At 36.2% G+C, this 20,429-nt stretch overlaps 1 long non-coding RNA gene across 3 annotated transcripts; it reads left to right on the plus strand.

The window, feature by feature from the left end:
• Positions 1 to 8,291: 8,291 nt before the first annotated feature.
• Positions 8,292 to 18,055, plus strand: LOC127542595 (uncharacterized). 3 transcript variants are annotated; one of them, XR_007948754.1, is made up of 6 exons: positions 8,292 to 8,364; positions 8,805 to 10,649; positions 10,808 to 10,863; positions 13,806 to 14,744; positions 14,825 to 14,899; positions 16,980 to 18,055. It is a non-coding gene; the product is annotated as an uncharacterized LOC127542595 (long non-coding RNA). The 3 variants fall into 3 exon arrangements; XR_007948755.1 differs by having other exon boundaries at positions 8,298 to 9,347; positions 10,316 to 10,649; XR_007948753.1 differs by having other exon boundaries at positions 8,298 to 10,649.
• Positions 18,056 to 20,429: the final 2,374 nt, after the last annotated feature.

Below are 20,429 nucleotides of genomic sequence, written 5' to 3' on the forward strand. Positions count from 1 at the left end.
TGGAAAGTTCCACCAACAGTATATTAGTGAGACTCTTTTCCCATAACCCCTCCAACATGAAGCATTTTTTCCTTTTTCAATTTGTAGGGTGAAACCTCCAGTGTGTTTTGATTTTAATTTCTCTTAATGATTTGGAACATTTTTTCATGTTATTTTCTTTTTGTCACAAGATCATTGGATCTGTCATCAGTCATCTCATTCTTGGAAAGAGCCACATGTATCAGAATTGATTATCATATAGTCTTGTTGTTGCCATGGTTCTGCTCATTTCACTTAGCATCAGTTCATGTAAGTCTCTTCAGGCCTCTCTGAAATCATCCTGCTGGTCGTTTCTTACAGAACAATAATATTCCATAGCATTCATCTACCATAATTTATTCAGCCATTCTCCAATTGGTGGGCATCCATTCAGTTTCCAGATTCTAGCTACTATGAAAAGGGCTGCCACAAACATTTTTGCACGTACAGGGGTCCCTTTCCCTCCTTTAAGATCTCTTTGGGATATAAGCCCATTAGTAACACTGCTGGGTCAAATGGTATGCACAGTTTGATAACTTTTTGAACATAGTTCCAAATTGCTCTCCAGAATGGTTTCATCAACCATCAATTAGTGTCCCAATTTTCCCACATCCCCTCCAACATTTGTCCTTGTCTTTTCCTGTCATCTTAGCCAATCTGAGAGGTGTGTATAGTATCTCAGAGTTGTCTTAATTGCCATTTCTCCGATCAGTACTGATGTACTAGAGATCTCTAATCATTAGAGAACCCTAGAGAATCAACTAAAACCCTATTAGAAACCTCATATGGTTAGAAATTGTTTTAATTTCTTCATCTGAAAATTGTCTGTTCATATCCTTTGACCATTTATCAATTGGAGAGGGGCTTAAATTCTTATAAATTTGAGTCAATTCTCTATTAGAAATTAAGCCTTTATCAGAACCCTTAAATGTAAAAACGATTTCCCAAATTACTGTTTCTCTTCTGATCTTGTCTGCATTAGTTTTGTTTGTACAAAACCTTTTTAACTTAATATAATCAAAATTATCTATCTGGTGTTCAGTTATGAGTTCCAGTTCTTCTTTTGACACAAATTCCTTCCTTCTGCACAGATCTGAGAGGTAAATTAACCTATGTTCTTCTAATTTGCTAATAATATTAGTCTTTATGACTAAATCATGGACCCATTTAGATCTTGGTATGTGGTGTTATGGGCGGGTCAGTGCCTAATTTCTTCTATACTAGTTTCCAATTTTTCCAGTAGTTTTTGTCAAATAGTGAGTTCTTATCCCCAAAGCTAGGGTTTGGGGGGTTTGTCAAACACTAGATTGCTATAGTTATTGATTATTTTGTCCTGTGATCCTCACCTATTCCACTGATAAACTATTCTGTTTCTTAGCCAGTACCAAAATGTTTTGATGACTGCCACTTTATAATATCGTTTTAGGTCTGGCACAGCTAGGCCACCTTCATTAGCATTTTTTTTTCATTAATTTCCTTGAAATTCTTGACCTTGTTTTCTTCCAGATGAACTTTGTTATTATTTTTTCTAGATCTGTAAAATAATTTTTGGAAGTTTGATTGGTATGACATTAAATAAGTAGATTAATATAGGTGGTATTGTTTTTTATATTTGCTTGGTCTACCCATGAGCACTTGATGTTTTTTCAAATGATTAGATCTGACTTTATTTGTGTGGAAAGTGTTTTGTAGTTGTATTCATATAGTTCCTTACTTAACCTTGACAGATAGATTCCTAAATATTTTATACTATTGACAGTTATTTTGAATGGAATTTCTCTTTGTATCTCTTGCTGCTGAACTTTGTGGGTAATATATAAAAATGCTGATGGTTGATGTGGATTTATTTTGTATCCTATAACTTTGTTTATGTTGTGAGTTGTTTCTAATAGGCTTTTAGTTGATTCTCTAGGGTTCTCTAAGGATATCATCATATCATTTGCAAAGAGTGATAATTTGGTTTCCTCATGACCTACTCTAAATATTCTAATTCTAATGTAATCTCTTTTTCTTCTCTTATTGCCAAAGCTAACATTTCAAATACAATATTGAATAGTAATGGTGATAGTGGGCAACCTTGTTTGTCCGCTGATCTTATTTCTAATTTGTCCCCATTTCAAAGAAAAGTCAATTTATTCGTATACTCTCTAGTGTTTTTAATATGAATGGGGTTGGATTTTGTGAGATGCTTTTTCTTCATCTATTGAGATAATCATATTTTCTGTTAGTTTGGTTATTGATGTAGTTGATTATGCTGATTGTTTTCCTAATATTGAACCATCCCTGCATTCCTGGTATAAATCCTACTTGGTAAGAGTGTATTATTCTGGGGATGACCTTCTATAATCTCATTGCTAATATTTTATTTAACATTTTTGTATCAGTATTCATTAAGGAAATTGTTCTATAATTTTCTTTCTCTGTTTTCACCCTATCTGGTTTAGGGATTAGTACCATGTCTGTGTCATAAAAGGAATTTGGTAGGAGTCTTTCATTCCCTATTTTTTTCAAATAGTTTATATAGTATTGGAATTAATTGTTCTTTGAATGTTTGCTGAATTCACACATAAATCCATTTGGCCCTGGAGATATTTTTCTAAGGGAGTTAATTAATAGTTGTTCTATTTTTTTTTCTAAAATGGTTCTATTTAATGGTTTCTATTTATTTCCTCTTCTGTTAACCCAGACTATCTATCTATCTATCTATCAATTTAGATAATCGTCCATTTCATTTAGATTATTAAATTTATTGGCATATAATTGGGCAAAGTAATTCCTAATTATTGCTCCAATTTCCTCTTCATTAGTGAAAAGTTCTCCCTTTTCATTTTTGAGACTAACAATTTGATTTTCTTCTTTCCTTTTTCTAATCAAATTAACTAAATGTTTATGTATTTTATTGTTTTTTTTTTCACAAAACCAACTCTTAGTTTTATTCATTAATTAAATGATTTTCTTATTTTCAATTTTATTAATCTCCCCTTTTATTTTCAGAATTTCTAATTTGGTATTTAACTGAGGGTTTTTAATTTGTTCTTTTTCTAGCTTTTTTAGTTGTAAGCCCAATTCATTGATCTTCTGTTTCTCTATTTTATGCAAGTAAGCATCTAGAGATAAAATTTCCCCTTATAACCGCTTTGGCTGCATCCCACAAATTTTGCCATGTTGTCTCACTATTGGCATCCTCTTGGATAAAGTTGTTGATTGTATCTATGATTTGTTGTTTCACCCATTCATTCTTTAGGATTAGATTATTTAATTTCCAATTAATTTTTTTTGTCTCTTTTCTTTTCGCCTTATATTGTGTGTGTGTGTTTTATTGCATCATGATCTGAAAAAAAAAATGCATTTACTATTTCTGCCTTTCTACATTTGATTTTGAAGTTTCTATGCCCTAAGATATGGTCAGTCTTTGTATACATTTCATGAACAGCTGAGAAAAAAGTAAAATCCCTTCTGTCTCCATTCAATTTTCTCCAAAGATCTATCATATCTAACTTTTCTAACATTTTGTTAGATGTCTATTTCTTCTTGCCATCTCTCTTAACTTCTCCTCTAGGAATTTGGATACTATACCATTTGGTGAATATGTTTAGTATTGATATTGCTTCATTATCTATAGTACCCTTTAGTAAAATAGCTTCCTTCCTTATCTCTTTTTCTTCCTTATCTTGTTTCCTTCCTTATCTCTCTTAATTAGATCAGTTTTTGGTTTTGCTTGATCTGAGATCAGCATGGCTCCCCCTGCTTTTTAAACTTCACTTGAAGCATGATAGATTTTGCTCCTACCCCTTACCTTCACTCTGTATGTATCTCCCTGCTTTAAATGTGTTTCTTGTAAACAACATATTGTAGGATTCTGGCTTTTAACGCAGTCTGCTATTCACTTCTGTTTTATGTGAGAGTTCATCCAATTCACATTCAGTTAGAATAACTAATTCTGTGTTATCTGCCATCTTATTTATCCTAAGTTATACTCTTCTCTTTCCTTCCCCCTTCTCTCCTCCCCAGTATTTTGCTTTTGATGACCATCTTCCTCAAATAGCCCTCCCCCTTTAGAGTTTTTTTCCCTTTTCTTACACCTTTCCCCTAATACTTCTAGTTTCCCTTCTATTAGTCTTTCCCTTTCTTTTCCCCTTGAGGGTAAGATTCACAAAATGTTCACCCCTCTCCCTTCTTTCTCTCAATTATAATAGTTTTATTTTGCCTCTTCATGAGGTGTAATTTGCCTTATCTCACCTCCTTTTTTCTCTTTTTCCACTACACTTCTTTTTCCACCTCTAGTTTCTTTTTCGTATTATCAAAATAAAATCAAATTATATCCACATTCTCTAAGTGTGCCCAAAATAGAACTATAGTTCTCAAGAGTTCTTTCCTTTTTACCTTTTTATCTTTCTCTTGAGCTCGGTGTTTGGAGATCAAATTTTTTGTTTTATTCTGGTCTTTTCATTAGAAATAGGTAAAATTCAACTATATCATTGAATGTCCATCTTCTTTCCTGAAAGATAATGCTCATTTTAGCTGGATAGCTTATTCCTGGCTGTAGTGGGCCGGAATTCTGGACAAGTATACTTGAAACAAAGTGTTAACTCAGTGGAATTGATGAGGTGATGGTTCTCTAGTTCACGTATATACTTAGTACTTAGTATGGTGATGTAATGGTTCTCTAGTTCACACATAATCAGTATGTTGTAATGATGTAATTATAATAACATATATTAGGACTAAGAAGGACTGGAAATGGGACATTCCATTTTTGACCATCCTTCTGGTGACTCTCCTGCCTTCATCACTTCTCCACGTAAAGACCAAGGCCCATCTGAGGGACCTCCAGAAAGCCAGTCCAAGCATTACACTTGGCAGTAATCCAAGTTCCTTTGCCTTTCAGGATACCAGATTCCAGGCCCTTTGATCCTTTGAGGTGGAAGCTGCTAGGTCCTGGGTAATCCTGATTGTGACTCCTTGATATTTAAATTGTTTCTTTCTGGCTGCTTGCAATAGCTTTTCCTTGGTTCAATAGTTCTGAAATTTATCCACAATATTTCTTGGGGATTTAATTTTGGGGTCTCTTTCAGAAGGTGATCAGGGAATTCTTTCAATGGCTATTTTACCTTCTGATTCTAAAATATCGGGACAGTTTTCCTTTATGATTTCCTGTAAGATAATGTCTAGGTTCTTTTTTTCATCATGACTTTCAGGTAGTCCAATAATCCTTAGATTGTCTCTCCTAGATATATTTTCCAGGTCAGTTGTTTTTCTTAGGAGGTATTTCATATTTGCTTCTATCTTTTCATTTTTTTTTGTTTTTGTTTGACTGATGCTTGAAGTCTTACTGAGTCATTCACTTCCATTTCTTCAATTCTGATTTTTAGTGCATTTTTTCTTCAGTTATCTTTTTTAGCTCCTTTTGTATTTGGCCAATTGAATTGTTTTGTTCATTGATTTTTTTTTTTCCATTTCACACATTTTGTTTTTCAATGAGTTGGTATCTTTTTCCTATGTATTTTGTAGGACATTATATGCTTTTTCCATCCCTTCTTGCAATGATGTCATTTCCTTTCCCCATTTTTCTTCTAACTCCCTTTTAAGATCCTTTATGCAAATCTTACAAGAAAGCCTTGTGCAGTGGGGACCAGCTCATGTCTCTCTTTGGGGCTTCATCTGGAGTTGCTTTGCCTTTAAGAGCCTCAGGATTTGAGGTCTGTTCTTCTCTCTCTCTTCTCATTCCTGTCTATAGTGACAGTTCTTTTTGTTTTTTTTTTCCCTATTTTTTAAAGGCTTTTGGTCTGCTCTTAATGAAAAGCAGTGGCAGCTGCTTTAGTTTTCCCTGGGGGCAGTTCTGCTGATTGATTTCTGGTGCTGGGTAATTGTGGCTAGGCCCTATGTTCTTCCAGGGCTCATTGGTTTACAATTTGTGTTTTGTAGCAAATCAACCACCTGCTTGCAACCAGGACAGAGTAGCCTAGGAGGCTCACAGAAAATTCCTTGTGCACGGATGCTGCAACACTCTGGGGTACTGCCCCAGCTCCTTGCCTCTGGCTCCCTGTGCTACGGTCTGGGCTCGGCAGACTGTCCTCCTGCCCGATTGAAACAGACCTGTTCCAAAGTTCTTCCAAGGTATCTTCTTCTGGGAATGTGTTGTACTCCAGATATTTGTGGGTTCTTTGACTCCAAAACCAGTTTAGAGACTTAATCTGCTGTTGGTTTGAGAGAAAATCAGAGGAGGTCACAGAAAGTCATGTTTGCTTTCCATCATCTTGTCTCTGGCCCCTGTTTCATTTAGTAGATACACTTGTGAATCGATCTGACACTGGGAATTTTTTCTTTTTCTTTTTTTATTATAACTTTTTATTGACAGAACATATGCATGGGTATTTTTTTACATTATCCCTTGCACTCACTTCTATTCTGACTTTTCCCTTCCATCCCTCCACTCCCTTCCCTAGATGGCAAGCAGTCCTATACATGTGAAATATGTCACAGTATATCCTAGATACAATATATGTGTGCAGAACTGAACAGTTCTCTTGTTGCACAAGAAGAATTGGATTCAGAAGGGAAAAATAATCTGGGAAGAAAAACAAAAAATGCAAACGGATCACATTCTTTGGGTGTAGCTGATTCTGTCCATCTTTGATCAATTGGGACTGAATTAGATCTTCCCTTTGTCGAAGATATCCACTTCCATCAGAATACATTCTCATACAGTATTGTTGTTGAAGTATATGATGATCTCTTGGTTCTGCTCATTTCACTCAGCATCACATCATGTAAGTCTTTCCAAGCTTCATCCTGTTGGTCATTTCTTACAGAACAATAATATTCCATAACATTCATATACCACAATTTACCCAACCATTCTCCAATTGATGGGCATCCATTCATTTTCCAGCTTCTAGCCACTACAAACAGGGCTGCCCCAAACATTTTGGCACATACAGGTCCCTTTCCCTTCTTTAGTATCTCTTTGGGCTATAAGCCCAGTAATAACACTGCTGGATCTGATCCAATCTGACTCAATAATAAACTATGTTTTATATGTGAAAATATAAACCATATTCTGAGATTGACATCAGTACTTGGATTGTTCAAAAGAAAAATTAGGGCAGAGTATGATTTGGTTTTAAAAAACAAAATTTTCTAGGAAAAGATAAAAATTGTAATTATGCTATATTAGGGAGGGGCAGAGGAAAAACTGGCACAGAGGCATTAGATAGGAGAGAGCATGGCTTGCAGTTCTGAAAACCTACTCCTATCAGGAATTGAATAAATAGGGATTATATATATATATATATATAATATCTAAAATCTATAAAGAAACAAGGAGGGAGGGAATAGGATACTGTGAAGTATAGAAGGGTATGTAGATGAAGGGGAGTATGGCAAGGTATGTAGCTTAATGAGAATGAGATAAAGAAGGAGGGAAATGTCGAAGTAAGGAAATAAGGGACGTGGGGAGGAGGTTAAATAACTGCAAGGCAAGTGAAAAAGTAGCTATAAAGTAGAAGAGTTTCCAGGGATTCCTAATAAGAGATACACACAAGCACAATAATAAAAATTGGGAGAAGAAATTATTAAAAAAAAATAAAGGTAGAGCTAGTAATCATAGATCTCAGACCAAGTAAAACAGAAAAAGTCAATCAGGAGAGAAATCTATATTATAAGTCAGCCATATTAATATTGGTTTAGATACATGTCTATGTGTAAATGCATATTATATCTATCCCTCTATATACATATGTGTATATGTCTAAATACATTATGATGTATATATGTGTTCAGATATATGTATATGAATATATATATATGTATGTATGCATACACACATACATATATACACACACGTATCTGTTCTTACTATACCCTGATTGGGGAAATTTGAGGGGGAAAAAGAGAAAATAGTTAAAAGTGCAATGTAGAGAATAAAAAATAAGTCGAAAGAAAGCAAAGATAGAGAGACATGATGAATACAATGTCTTCTAAACTTATACGTTCTTTTTTTAAATGAAAACTTATTGTTATAGTCCTTTCTTATGTTCAGCTTGGTAAAGTACAATGTTTTCTTTTCTTTTTTCTAATTTTCTTTTTCTATTTTGATCTTTCTTCCTTTATATTTAATTTTAAATAAATAAACATTTTTTTTAAAAAGAAGAAAAACTTACCAGTGAGAGCACTAAGCCCTCCATGAAATGTTATCTTTTTGAACCAATATAGATTGTGCCTCTAGAAATGATACATGTAGCAATGTACCACTATCACTTTTTGTTTTCCCTTCAGACTTTCCAGGAATGCTCTTAAGTGGACAATGGACATGATTTCATCATGGGGGCTGCCTCCTTGAAGAAGGTAAACATAAAATGGAATGGTATCACAGAAGTTTGTTGAGCAGCTAGCATTGATTTGCTCTGAGTCCCTTGAGATTTACCTTAGACTCCCACAAACATTTCTCCTCCCTTACTCAAGTGTTTCATTGTTCAGGAGGTGCCAATGGGGGAGGGGAAAGAGGTCAGAATTTTCATTTGGGCCCTCTGAGATAGAAATGGATGAAAGCATGATCCAAGTATTGTGAAATGCGTTTTCCACAGGAAGACCCCACACAGATTCTGATCAACCTTGTTCCTCTTCTACTATCAGGCTTTCCTCCATACTGTCCCTGACCCACATCCTACTGGAAATGGAATTCACCTATGTTTGTTAGGTGCCCACCCCTCTGACTAATATTGAAGAGGTTCTTGATAATATCTCAGAGAAGCTGCATTTGTGCTTCAAATCTTGTATTGTTCTAGTTCCCAGACCTTGAGAAGATCAGGATCAAGAAGAGCCATTCCTGCATGCATGTTTTGTCATGTCTCTCACAGAATGAGCTTGAAGCCTCATTTCTACCTTTCAAGCTGTTTTTCTTCTGAGCACTGGGAATTTTGAGTGAAATGTCCAGGCTACCAGGCCCAGGGCAAAGAAATGGTCTTGTGTTAAAGCCACATGGAGTCTTCATTTAATGTTAAAAAACCAAGATCTTCTGTGCAGCTCTTCCTCTCAGTCCTTTTTATGAAACTAAAGTATTCCATGCTATCTGAGGAATGTATAGTGTGGCTACCTTCACCTTAGAGAATCTTCTACGTGGAAAGAGATTCAACTGCTCCTTTGATCACCTTAAGACCTGAGAAGAATCCATTGGCAAGGCACAATATTTCCACCAGTGCCAACGAGAGAGCACCTCTCCCAACAGTAGTGATAGTCGGTAATTTTTTGGCACTTTCCCTTCATTTTTCTGCATTCTATCACTGGGTTGCAACCCACCAGCGTTTTCAGGGTACAACTCCCTATTGCAAGTAAGTCATTAACCATTCATTGAAATGTAATTATCTTTTCCTCTCCCTAAACATTTTAATTAATGAGATGGAGGCTATGTGTCAAGTCACTGCTAGATGTAGTCTAATTGCTAGACCATGGGAACCAGTCATGGGCTTCTCTTCAGCTCTGGTGAGTGCTTAGATTTTTCTATTTTTCCTTTCATGATCCAAGTATTTAATATCCTGTTAAGATGAAATGCTTAGCAACCTTCTCAAAGCCCTTGTCGAGGTTTTTTTTTTTTTTTTTTTTTTTTTAATTTGTTGAAATCCAGTCAGACAGTGAGATCAGTGACACCTTCTGGGAGTATTCTCCCTGTACATTCAATGTAGATTATGCCCCTAGAGATCATTTTTCTCTTTCCATGTAGCAATGCACTGCTGATTAGTATTTGCTTTTCCTGGAAGGTCTGAAGTGGGCAATTAGACATGATTACACTAGGGACTGCCTCCTTGAAGAAGTGGAGCATTGGATAGCATCCTATTTCTGAAGTTTGCTGAGAAGCTAGCATGGACTTGGCTTCCATGGTGATGACAATATGGAACCAAAGCAGAACAGTAGAAATGATTAGTTCTAAGAATTTGTAAACATCAGGATAAACAGGAGCCATTCCTGCATGTATCTTTAGTCAGCATGGCTGTCTCCTTCAGAATGGGCTTGAACCCTATTTCTGCCATTTAATCTGTTCTCCTTCCCTGGCCATGGACACTTTGAGTAGAATGTCTAAAAAAATCTCATTTGTGTCAATGAAATGATCTTATGCTTATGCTGAGGTCATCTGGAGACTTCATGTGAAGTTTTGGAAAGCAACTTCTGTTTGACAGTTTTTCCTCTTGTTTCTGCATCTAAAGTATTCTATTCCATTTGAGTAATCTAAAATGTGGCTACCTCCACCTTAGTGAATCTTTTACATAGAAAGAGACTCAACCACTCCTTTGTTCACCTTAAGACCTGAGAAGAATCCATTGACAAGGCACAATATTTCCACCAGTACCAATGAGAAAGCATCTCTTCCAAAAGTCGTGATCATAAATGATTTTGTGGTGTTTGCCCATTGGTCTTTCTGCATTCTACCACTGGGCTGCAATCCAACAGCGTTTTCAGATTGAAATTCCCTATTGCAGGTAAGTCTTTAACCTTTGAGTGCAAAGCAATTATCTTTCTTCCCTGGCTAAGCATTTTATTTAATTAGATGAAGGCTATGTGTCACACTGGTGGATGGAGTCCTTTTGCCAGTCCATGGGAACCAGGCAACTGCAGTCTTGGGCTTCTCCTCAGCTCTGGTGAGTGCTCAGATTTTTCTGTTTCTTTTCATGCCCCAAGTACCCAACATCCCATAAAGATGAATAGCTTAGCATCTTTCTGAAAGCCGCTGTCAAGTATTTTTTAAAATTTTTTTGAAATCCAATCACCACTGTTCCATATGTGCTTTTTCTGCAAGGTTCTTGAGTGGGCAATTGGACCTGATTTCACCAGAGTGCTACTTCCTTGAAGAAGGTAAGGATCAGATGGAATGGTGTTATTTCGGAATGTTTTTGAACAGCGCGCATTGACTTGGCTTCCATGGTAATGACAAGTATGGAACCAAAGCAAAATAGTAAAAATGATTGGTTCCTAGAGTTTGTGATGATCAGGATCAAGAAGAGCCATTCCTACATGTATCATTAGTCAGCATGGCTGCCCCCCAGAAAGCGGACTTGAAGCACCATTTCTGCCATATAAGGTATATCTCTTCCCCATCCATGGGCATTTTAATATCACTTGTGTCAAGAGACACCTCGCTTATGTTGATGAATGGATTTTATGCTATGGTCATCAGGAGTCTTTTTTTGGGGGTTGGAGGGGGGTTCTTTCTCTTTATTTTGACAATAATATTTTAATTAATTTTTTTAAAAAGTATATCATGGTACATTTTATTTTTTTATTAAAACTTTTTTTATTTTTCAAAACTTATGCATAGATAATTATGCAACATTAGCCCTTGGAAAATCTTGTTTCAGTTTTTCCCCCACTTCTCCCATCACCCTCCCCTGGATGGCAAGTAGTCCAATATATGTTAAACATAGTTGAAATATCTTAAATGGAATATAAGCATACATATTTATACAATTGCCTTGCTGTACCAAAAAAATCAAATCAAACCAGAAAAGCAAATGATGAAGAAAATAAAATGAAAGCAAACAATAACAAAAAGAGTGATAATGCTATGTTGTGGTCCACACTAGTTCTCACAGTCCTCTCGTTGGGTGTACATGGCTCTCTTCATCACTGAACACTTGGAACTGGTTTGAATCATCTCATTGTAGAAGAGAGCCACGTCCATCAGAATTGATCATTGTATAATCTTGTTGTTGCTGTGTATAATGGTTTCCTATTTCTGCTCATTTCACTCAGTATCAGTTCATTTAAGTCTCTCCAGGCCTCTTTGAAATCATCCTGCTGGTCGTTTCTTATGGAACAATAATATTCCATAACATTCATATACCACAATTTACTCAGCATTTTCTCCAATTGATGGGCATCCATTCAGTTTCCAATTTCTTGCTACTACTAAAAGGGCTGCCACAAACATTTTTGCACATTTTAGTTCCTTTCGTTCCTTTAAGATATCTTTGGAATATAAGCCCAGTAGTAACACTGCTGGATCAAAGGGCATGCACAGTTTGAATACTTTTTGAGCATAGTTCCAAACTTCTCTCCAGAATGGTTATATTCGTTTACAGTTCCACTAACAATGTATTAGTGTTCCAGTTTTCCCCCATCCCCTCCAACATTTGTCATTATCTTTTCCTTTCATCTTAGCCAATCTGACAGGTATGTAGTGGTATCTCAGAGTTGTATTAATTGACATTTCTCAGATCAGTAATGACTTATAGCACTTTTTCATATGACTGGAGATGGTTTCAATTTCTTCATCTGAAAATTGTTTTTGACCTTTTATCCTTTGACCATTTATCAATTGAAGAATGACTGGAATTCTTATAAATTGGGTCAGTTCTCTATATATTTTAGAAATGAGGCCTTTATCAGATCCTTTGAATGTAAAAATGTTTTCTCAGTTCATTGCTTTCCTTCTAATCTTATCTGCATTAGTTTTGTTTGTACAAAAACTTTTTAACTCAATATAATTAAAATTATCTATTTCATGATCAATAATGATCTCCAGTTTTTCTTTGGTCAGAAATTCCTTCCTTCTCCAGAGATCTGAAAGGTAAACTATCCTATGTTCTTCTAATTTGTTTATGATATCATTCTTTATGTCTAGACCATGAACTCATTTCAATCTTATCTTGATCTATGGTATTGGGTGTGGGTCAATGCCTAATTTCTGCCAGCCTAGTTTCTATTTTTTTCCAGCAATTTTTGTCAACTAGTGAGTTCTTACCCCAAGGCTGGGGTCTTTGGGTTTGTCAAACACTAGATTATTATAGTCATTGACTATTTTGTCCTAGGAACCTAACCTATTCCACTGATAAACTACTCTCTTTCTTAGCCAGTACCAAATGGTTTTGAAGACCACTTTATAATATAGTTTTAGATCAGGTACAGCTAGGCCACCTTCATTTGGAATTTTTTCATTAATTCCCTTAAATTCTTGACCTTTTGTTCTTCCAGACAGATTTTGTTTTTAATTTTTCTAGGTCTGTAAAATAGTTTCTTGGGAGTCTGATTGGTATAGCACTAAATAAGTAGATTAATTTTGGCAGTATTGTTATTTTTATTATGTTCGCTCAACCTATCCAAAAGTATTTGATATTTTCCCAATTGTTTAGATCTGACTTTGTGTGGAAAGTGTTTTGTAGTTGTGTTCATATAGTTCCTGGTTTTCCCTTGTCAGGTAGATTCCCAAATATTTTATAATATCGACAGTTATTTTAAAGGGAATTTCTCTTTATCTCTTGCTGTTGGGTTGTTGGTGATGTATAAAAATGCTGATGATTTATGTGGATTTATTTTGTATCATGTAACTTTGCTTAAGTTGTGAATTGTTTCTAATAGTTTTTTAGTTGGTCGTCTAGGGTTCTACATGTATACCATCATATTATCTGCAAAGAGTGATAGTTTGGTTTCCTCATTACCTACTCTAATTCATTTAATCTCCTTTTCTTCTGTTATTGACAAAGCTAACATTTCTAATATAATATTGAATAGTAATACTGATAGTGGGCAACCTTGTTTCACCTCTAATCTTATTGGCAATGCTTCTAATTTATTCCCATTATAAATGATGCTTGCTGTTGGTTTTAGATAAATGCTACTGATTATTTTAAGGAAAAGTCCATTTGTTCCTATACTGTCTTATGTTTTTAATAGGAATGGGTGTTGGATTTTATCAAATGCTTTTTCTGCATCTATTGATGTAATCATCTGGTTTTTTTTTGTTAATTTGGTTATTAATTTAGTTAATTATGCTAATAATTTTCCTAATATTGAACCAGCCCTGCATTCCCATCAGGAGACTTCATGTGACGATAAGCAACCAAGATCTTCTTGCAGCTCTTCCTCTGAGATCCTGTTTGTGCATCTAAAGTATTCCATGGCATCTGAGTTAGCATAAATGCAGTCACCTTCACCTTCCAGAAACTTCTAGATGGAAGGAAAGTCAACCGCTCCTTTGATCACTTAGTCTTGAGAAGAATCCATGGGCAATGCACAATTATTTCCACCAGCGTCAAGGAGAGAGCCCCTCTCCCAACAGCTGTGATCATAAATGATTTGTGTTGTTTTCTGTTATGGGCCAGAAATTCTATACTTAAAACAAGGATTCTTACAAGGTGCTAACTTCAGTGGAATTGATGAGACTGGTTATCTAGTTTAGCATGGTGATTAATAGTTCTCTAGATCAGTATGATTGATTTAATCTTACAACAAATAATGGTTCCCTAGTGATAGAATGATTGGTGTATACTCAAAATAGAGCATATAAAGCTGCAACAAACTCAGCCAGATCCGAGCCAGAGACAGACTCGGAAGGGCCAGACACAGACTCGGAAGGGACCCAGAGACACATTCATTCCATCATCCACCTTTGTGGTGGCTGGAGACTGAAGCACAAGCCCTTGGACTCAGAGACATTCATTTCCATCTTCATCAGCCTCTTAGTGTCTGGCCTGTCTTCCTGCACTTCCCCCACTGAGACCAAGGCTCTTTTGAAAGGCTCTCAAGAAAGCAGGCTGGGTCCCAGGCAAGGAGACAATAAAGAATTTGGATGTTGGATTTTAACACCTGGCTAGTCTCATGGTGATTACTGAAAGGAAGACTGGTCCAGAGACCTCCAGAAAACCAACAGGAACATTATAATTTTCCATTTGGCCTTTCCGTGTTCTACCACTGAACAGCAATTCAACAGTTTCTCCATGTGAAACTCCCTATTGCAGGTATTGCATGGTTAATGACTTACCCATTCATTCCAATGCAATTATCTTTTTTCCCCTGCCTAAGCATTTTATTTAATTAGGTGAAGACTGTGTGTCACACTGGTGGATGGAGTCCTATTGCAAGTCCATGGGAACCAGGCTTCTCCTCAGCTCTGGTGAGTGCTCAGATTTTTCAGTTTTTCCTTTCATGCCCCAAGTGTCCAACATCCCATAATGATAAACAGCTCAGCAAACTTCTCAAAATCCTTGTCAAGCGTTTTTTGTTTTGCTTTGTGTTTTTTTTTTTTTTTAATTTGGTGAAATCTAGTCACAGAGTTTGAGCAGTGACCCCTTGTGGGAGTATTCTTCCTCTACATGTAATGTAGATTATGCCCCTAGAGATCACTTTTCTCTTTCCATGTAGCAATCTGATCAATTTTTGCTTTTCTTGGAAATTTCTCCAGTGAGCAATAGGCCATGATTTCAACAGGGAGCTCCTTCTTGAAGAAGGTATGGGTCAGATGCAAATGTATTTCTGAACGTTGTTGAGCATGGAGCATAGACTTGGCTTCAATCATGATGACCATAATGGAGCTAAAACAGTAGTACAAATACTTTTGATTCAAAATGTCGATTGGCATTGCTCCTTTGATTCTTCTTTTTTGGTCTTTTCTTCTGTTTCTTGAGTGAGCAGATATTCCATTCTTTAGTCTGGGATTCAGAAAGGCCACCCTTTCCTTGTAGGGGTTAGGAAGCTCTTAAATTTGTCCTTTGCCAGCAATATGAGTCCCCTGGAATTCATTAGTTTACAATAATCTGATGTGGCTTTTTTGTTATATGCACTGCCTCTCAATTATTCAAGTGAGCTTCACTTTTCTAGGTGTGTTAGAATAGGCTACCTTGAGGGAGGATTTGTTTATTTGTATTTGCAATAATTTGTAGGATTCCTTCAATTGACTGTTGTTGGAATGACCCAGCTTCTATTAGAATACAGATATGGGCATTTTTCCAGGCTGTGATGTCTAAGATAAGGGGAAATGTCTTCCTTACAGAAGGAAGAACCAGTATTTAGGAATCTTTTTCCTGTGAGATTTTTCTCTGCTTTCTTTTCTTCCTGCAATCATTTTTTCTCAGGTTTTTCCCCTTAAATCCTCTTTCATGTATTCTTTTTAAAATTTTAAATCTTACCAGACAATTTAAAAAGTAACACAAGCAATATGTTTCCTTCCTTTTTTACATCCTTAAGCAACCTGGCCTCCTTTCCTTGTAAAGGTTTTTCTTATCCTAGACTTTTCAACTCATACTATCACGTTACCATATATTCTCCTTCTCTACTTGCTTAGTTACAGCAGTGGCTGGGCTTTTAGCCAGGGACCTAATGCTTCGAACATTTATTTCCCATCATTTTTTTCCCTGTAGATTCAGTTTTCCATCCAAAATCTCAGCTCTAATCTTATCCTATAACTTTCCCCAGCCCTTTTTGGGGTATTCCACAAAGGACTTGTTTCTTGGAGATTATTCAAACAGCCAATCTTCATTCACTTTGCAACTGAGCTTTTAATATTTAGAATTCAACCTTGTCCTTCAGGTATAGTTTTGCCTTTCATTTTATTCTTTCCTTGAAGCCCCAATTGGCCATCTATCATTCCCCATCTACTTGGGTTTCTGATTTTCTGCATAAAAATCGCAGGGTTATTTTCTATTTTATTAATAATTAATGAATTAGGATCAAAGATTTTCTCCTTTTTCTTTTTTACTTCCTCTTCAGGAATCAGGAATTTTAGATTATTCAGGAAGCCTTTGAATTGTAAGAATGAAAACGAGAGGAAAAACTCAGAGATGTTCAAGATTTTTTCCTTTCTATCCCCATTCAGTCTTCTCTATGGGACTGTCATATGTATTTTATCTAAAATTCTGTTTACTTTCTCCTCAACTTATTTCTTCTTTATTTCTGTTTTGATTTATCTAGTTCTGAGAGGGGAAGGTTCTGTTTTCCATTAAATAGTTTTGCTTTCTATCTGTTCCTGCAGGTCACTTGACTTCTCTAAGAATTTGTATGCTTACCCTTTAATGCATATGTGTTGCTTCATGGTCTATGGTACTATGACCTTTTAAATTAGAAGTTGTTAAATTCTAGGTAATTCTGACTGGCTCCTTGATATTTTAATTATTTGTTTCTGGCTATATCCAGGATTTTCTCCTTTACCTGGTAATTCTGAAATTTAGCTATAATATTCCTTGAATTTTTATTTTTAGGATTTTTTCAGGAAGTGTTTGGTGGATTCTTCCAGGTTCTATTTTACCCTCCAATTCTAGGATACCAGGGCAGCTTTCGTTGACAATTTCTTGAAAGATGCTGTCCAGCACCTCTGAGATACCACTACACACCTGTCAGATGGGCTAAGATGACATGAAAAGAGAATGATAAATGTTGGAGGGGAGATGGGAAAACTGGGACACTGATACATTGTTGGTGGAACTGTGAACGGATCCAACCGTTCTGAAGAGCAATCTGGAATTATGTCCAAAAAGTTATCAAACTGTGCATACCCTTTGATCCAGCAGTGCTACGACTGGGCTTATGCCCCAAAGAGATCTTAAAAGGAGGGAAAAGGACTCGTGTGCAAAAATGTTTGCGGTGGCAAAAACTGGAAATGGAGTGAATGCCCATCAATTGGAGAATGGCTAAATAAATTGTGGTACATGAATGTTATGGAATATTATTGTCTGGTAAGAAATGACCAACAGGATGATTTTAGAAAGGTCTGGAGAAACTTACATGAACTGATGCTGAGTGAAATGAGCAGGACCAGGAGATCATTATATACCTCAACAACAATATTATATGATGATCAATTCTGATAGACATGGCCCTCTTCAACAGTGAGATGATTCAAACCAGTTCCAATTGTTCAGTGATGAAGAGAGCCATGTACATCCAGAGAGAGGACTATAGGAACTGAGTATGGACCACGACATAGCATTTCCACTGTTTCTGTTGTTTGCTTACATTTTTGTTTTCCTTCTCAGGTTTTTCTACTTTCTTTCTAGATCCAATTTTTCTTATGCAGCAAGATAACTGTATAAATGTGTATACATATATTGTATTTTATATATACTTCAACATGTTTAACATGTATTGTTACCTGCTATCTAGGAGAGGGAATGGGGGCAAGGAGGGGAACAATTGGAACAGAAGATTTTGCATAGGTCAATGTTGAAAAATTATCCATGCATATGTTTTGTCAATAAAAAGCTATAATAATAAAAATTACAAGAGAAATCCAATAAAAAAGAAATGAGAGAGAGAGAGAGAGAGAGAGAGAGAGAGAGAGAGAGAGAGAGAGAGAGAGATGCTGTCCAGGCTCTTTATTTGATAATGGCCTTCATGTAGTCCATTAAATCTCCAATTATCTCTCTCCTTGGATTTTCCAATAAGGTATTTTACATTTTCTTCTGTTTTGTCATTCTTTTGGTTTTGTTTGACCAATTCTTGATGTCTTATAAAGTCATTAGTTTCTACCTCCCAATTCTAGTTTGTTTTCTAGAATTCTAGAATTATTTTCTTCAGTGTGCTTTTATACCTCCTTTACCATTTGACCAATTCTACTTTTTAATGCATTCTAGATTTTTATAGTTTCTTTTCTACCACTCTCATTTCTCTCTCCAATTTTACCCCTACCTCTTCTGATTTTCAAAATATTTTTTGAGCTCCTCCATGGCTTGAGAGCAACTCTTATTTTTTTGGAGGCTTTGAATGTAGGAATTTTGATATTATATTCTTATTGAGTGTGAGTTTTGATTTCCATTGTCACCACAGTAATTTTCTATGGTAAAAATCCTTCTATGGTAAAAATACTGTCACTTAATTGAATATTCCCTTTCTCCTGATTTATTGTGAATTTTACTGGGGAATTTTTCTTTTATTCTTTATTTGTTAGGCAGGTATTTCAGATTAACATTTAGTTATTTTAAGAGCATGGTTATTTAATTTTCCATTGACTTTGTGTAGTATGGGCTTCTCCCAGTCAGTCCTGTAACAGTCCTCAAATAATTCATATTCTCAAATAATGCATATTAACTGAAGGAAGTGAGAGAGTACAAGCAACTAAGATGGCAAATTAAAACAAACAAAAAACCCTCAGTTTCTTCAGAACATTTAAAGGTTAACAATCTTGGAATTCCAGGAGAGTGCCTTGAATTGCATTTTTGATTTAGTGGAGACCCTCATTTCCCAAAAGACACTAACAGTCATTCTCCCCCTGTTCTTACACAGATATATGTTCATAATCTTGCAATTCCATGAGTGTGCCTTGAATTGCATTTTCGATTTGGTGGATACCCTCATTCTACCCCTCAGTTAGCTATGTCCTTATTCTTTAAAAGGACTGGAGACTGCCTATTCTACTATTCTGTGTTTTCCCAAAAGACATTAACAGTCATTCTTCCCCTGTTAAATGCAGATATTATTCCCTAAAATTTGCCAGGGGCTTTCTTTCAGTAGGTTTTTGATGAGACTCCTGGTGAGCCTTGGGCTTACACAAGTGCTCAATCTCAGCAACCGTAGACCACAACTCATTCTTCTCATTTTGTTGAGTGAGGGGGAGATCTCTTTCAATTCACCCCAATTCACTCCCTATAGGTTTCTTCAAAGGTAAATTGAATTTTGAGGAGATACCCTACTACAAGTAAGGGAAGGCTTATATTACCAATTAGAAAGGTCTGAGTTGGTTATTATCCTTTCCAGTATGAGGGGGAACCAAAATTATATCACTATGCTGGAGACAATCTAGAATGTGTTCACTGTGGCTGATGGAAGCAATGCAAACTCAGGAGGTTTTATTACAGGTGGGGCACAAATAGTCCTTATGAACATTTGGAGATGTGATGGCTCTAAATTTATACATCTCATGTTTCTTTTGAGCTACTGAAATTCTACTTTCCTCATAGAACCCAGTTGACAGAACACATGGACAACAGAGTTGGAGGCCTAAAAGATACTCTAAAGCAGTGAAAGCTCCTTGGGAGGCTTGGAGTGAACTCATCTAGATCTTTGCTTGCTGAATGACCAAGGCAGTTCATTCTCTAATATTTTCCACTCATGCCCCTTCCCTGAAGGTGTTCACAGATATACAGTGTGTACATTTAGGGTTAGGGTTAGAGTCCGGGACATAGCTTTTTCTTTGACCAGTGGATCCTGCCTCAAGGCCAGAGCTGACTCTCAGCTTGGGCTGCTGCCAGGCTTAGTTTTCCAAAGGACTCCAGGAATGGGGCTAATTATAAGAGAAGCCAATGGTGTTGTCCCTTCTGAGCCCACCTGTGTACTTCTTAAAGAGATCATTTGGTGTGAACATCTTGTGTACACACCATTTCACTATCTGTAATAATACCCACTGTAGGAAACCCGTTGGGTAACCCTGAACAATCTCTTCCTTTGCAAAAATATCTAATGTTGATTAGAATAAGATGGAGGCTTCTAGGGGCAAACAAAGCAAGAGTAGTGAGATATCTCCTAGGAGCAGGAGCTCACTACCTTCTGTGGTGTGGGTACATGTGAAATCCAATGATTTTCCTGGAGCAGGTGACACTTTAGGTGCATCGTGGAGAAGCAGGATATCAGCTTCCAGAGATAATTGAGAGGCAGGAAGTGTTAGAGTCCATTCTAAGAAAGAGGAACACTATCAATCAGTCCATCAACATTTATAC

The sequence above is a fragment of the Antechinus flavipes genome, chromosome X (genome assembly GCF_016432865.1).
Source record: "Antechinus flavipes isolate AdamAnt ecotype Samford, QLD, Australia chromosome X, AdamAnt_v2, whole genome shotgun sequence".
NCBI classification, from domain to species: domain Eukaryota; kingdom Metazoa; phylum Chordata; class Mammalia; order Dasyuromorphia; family Dasyuridae; genus Antechinus; species Antechinus flavipes.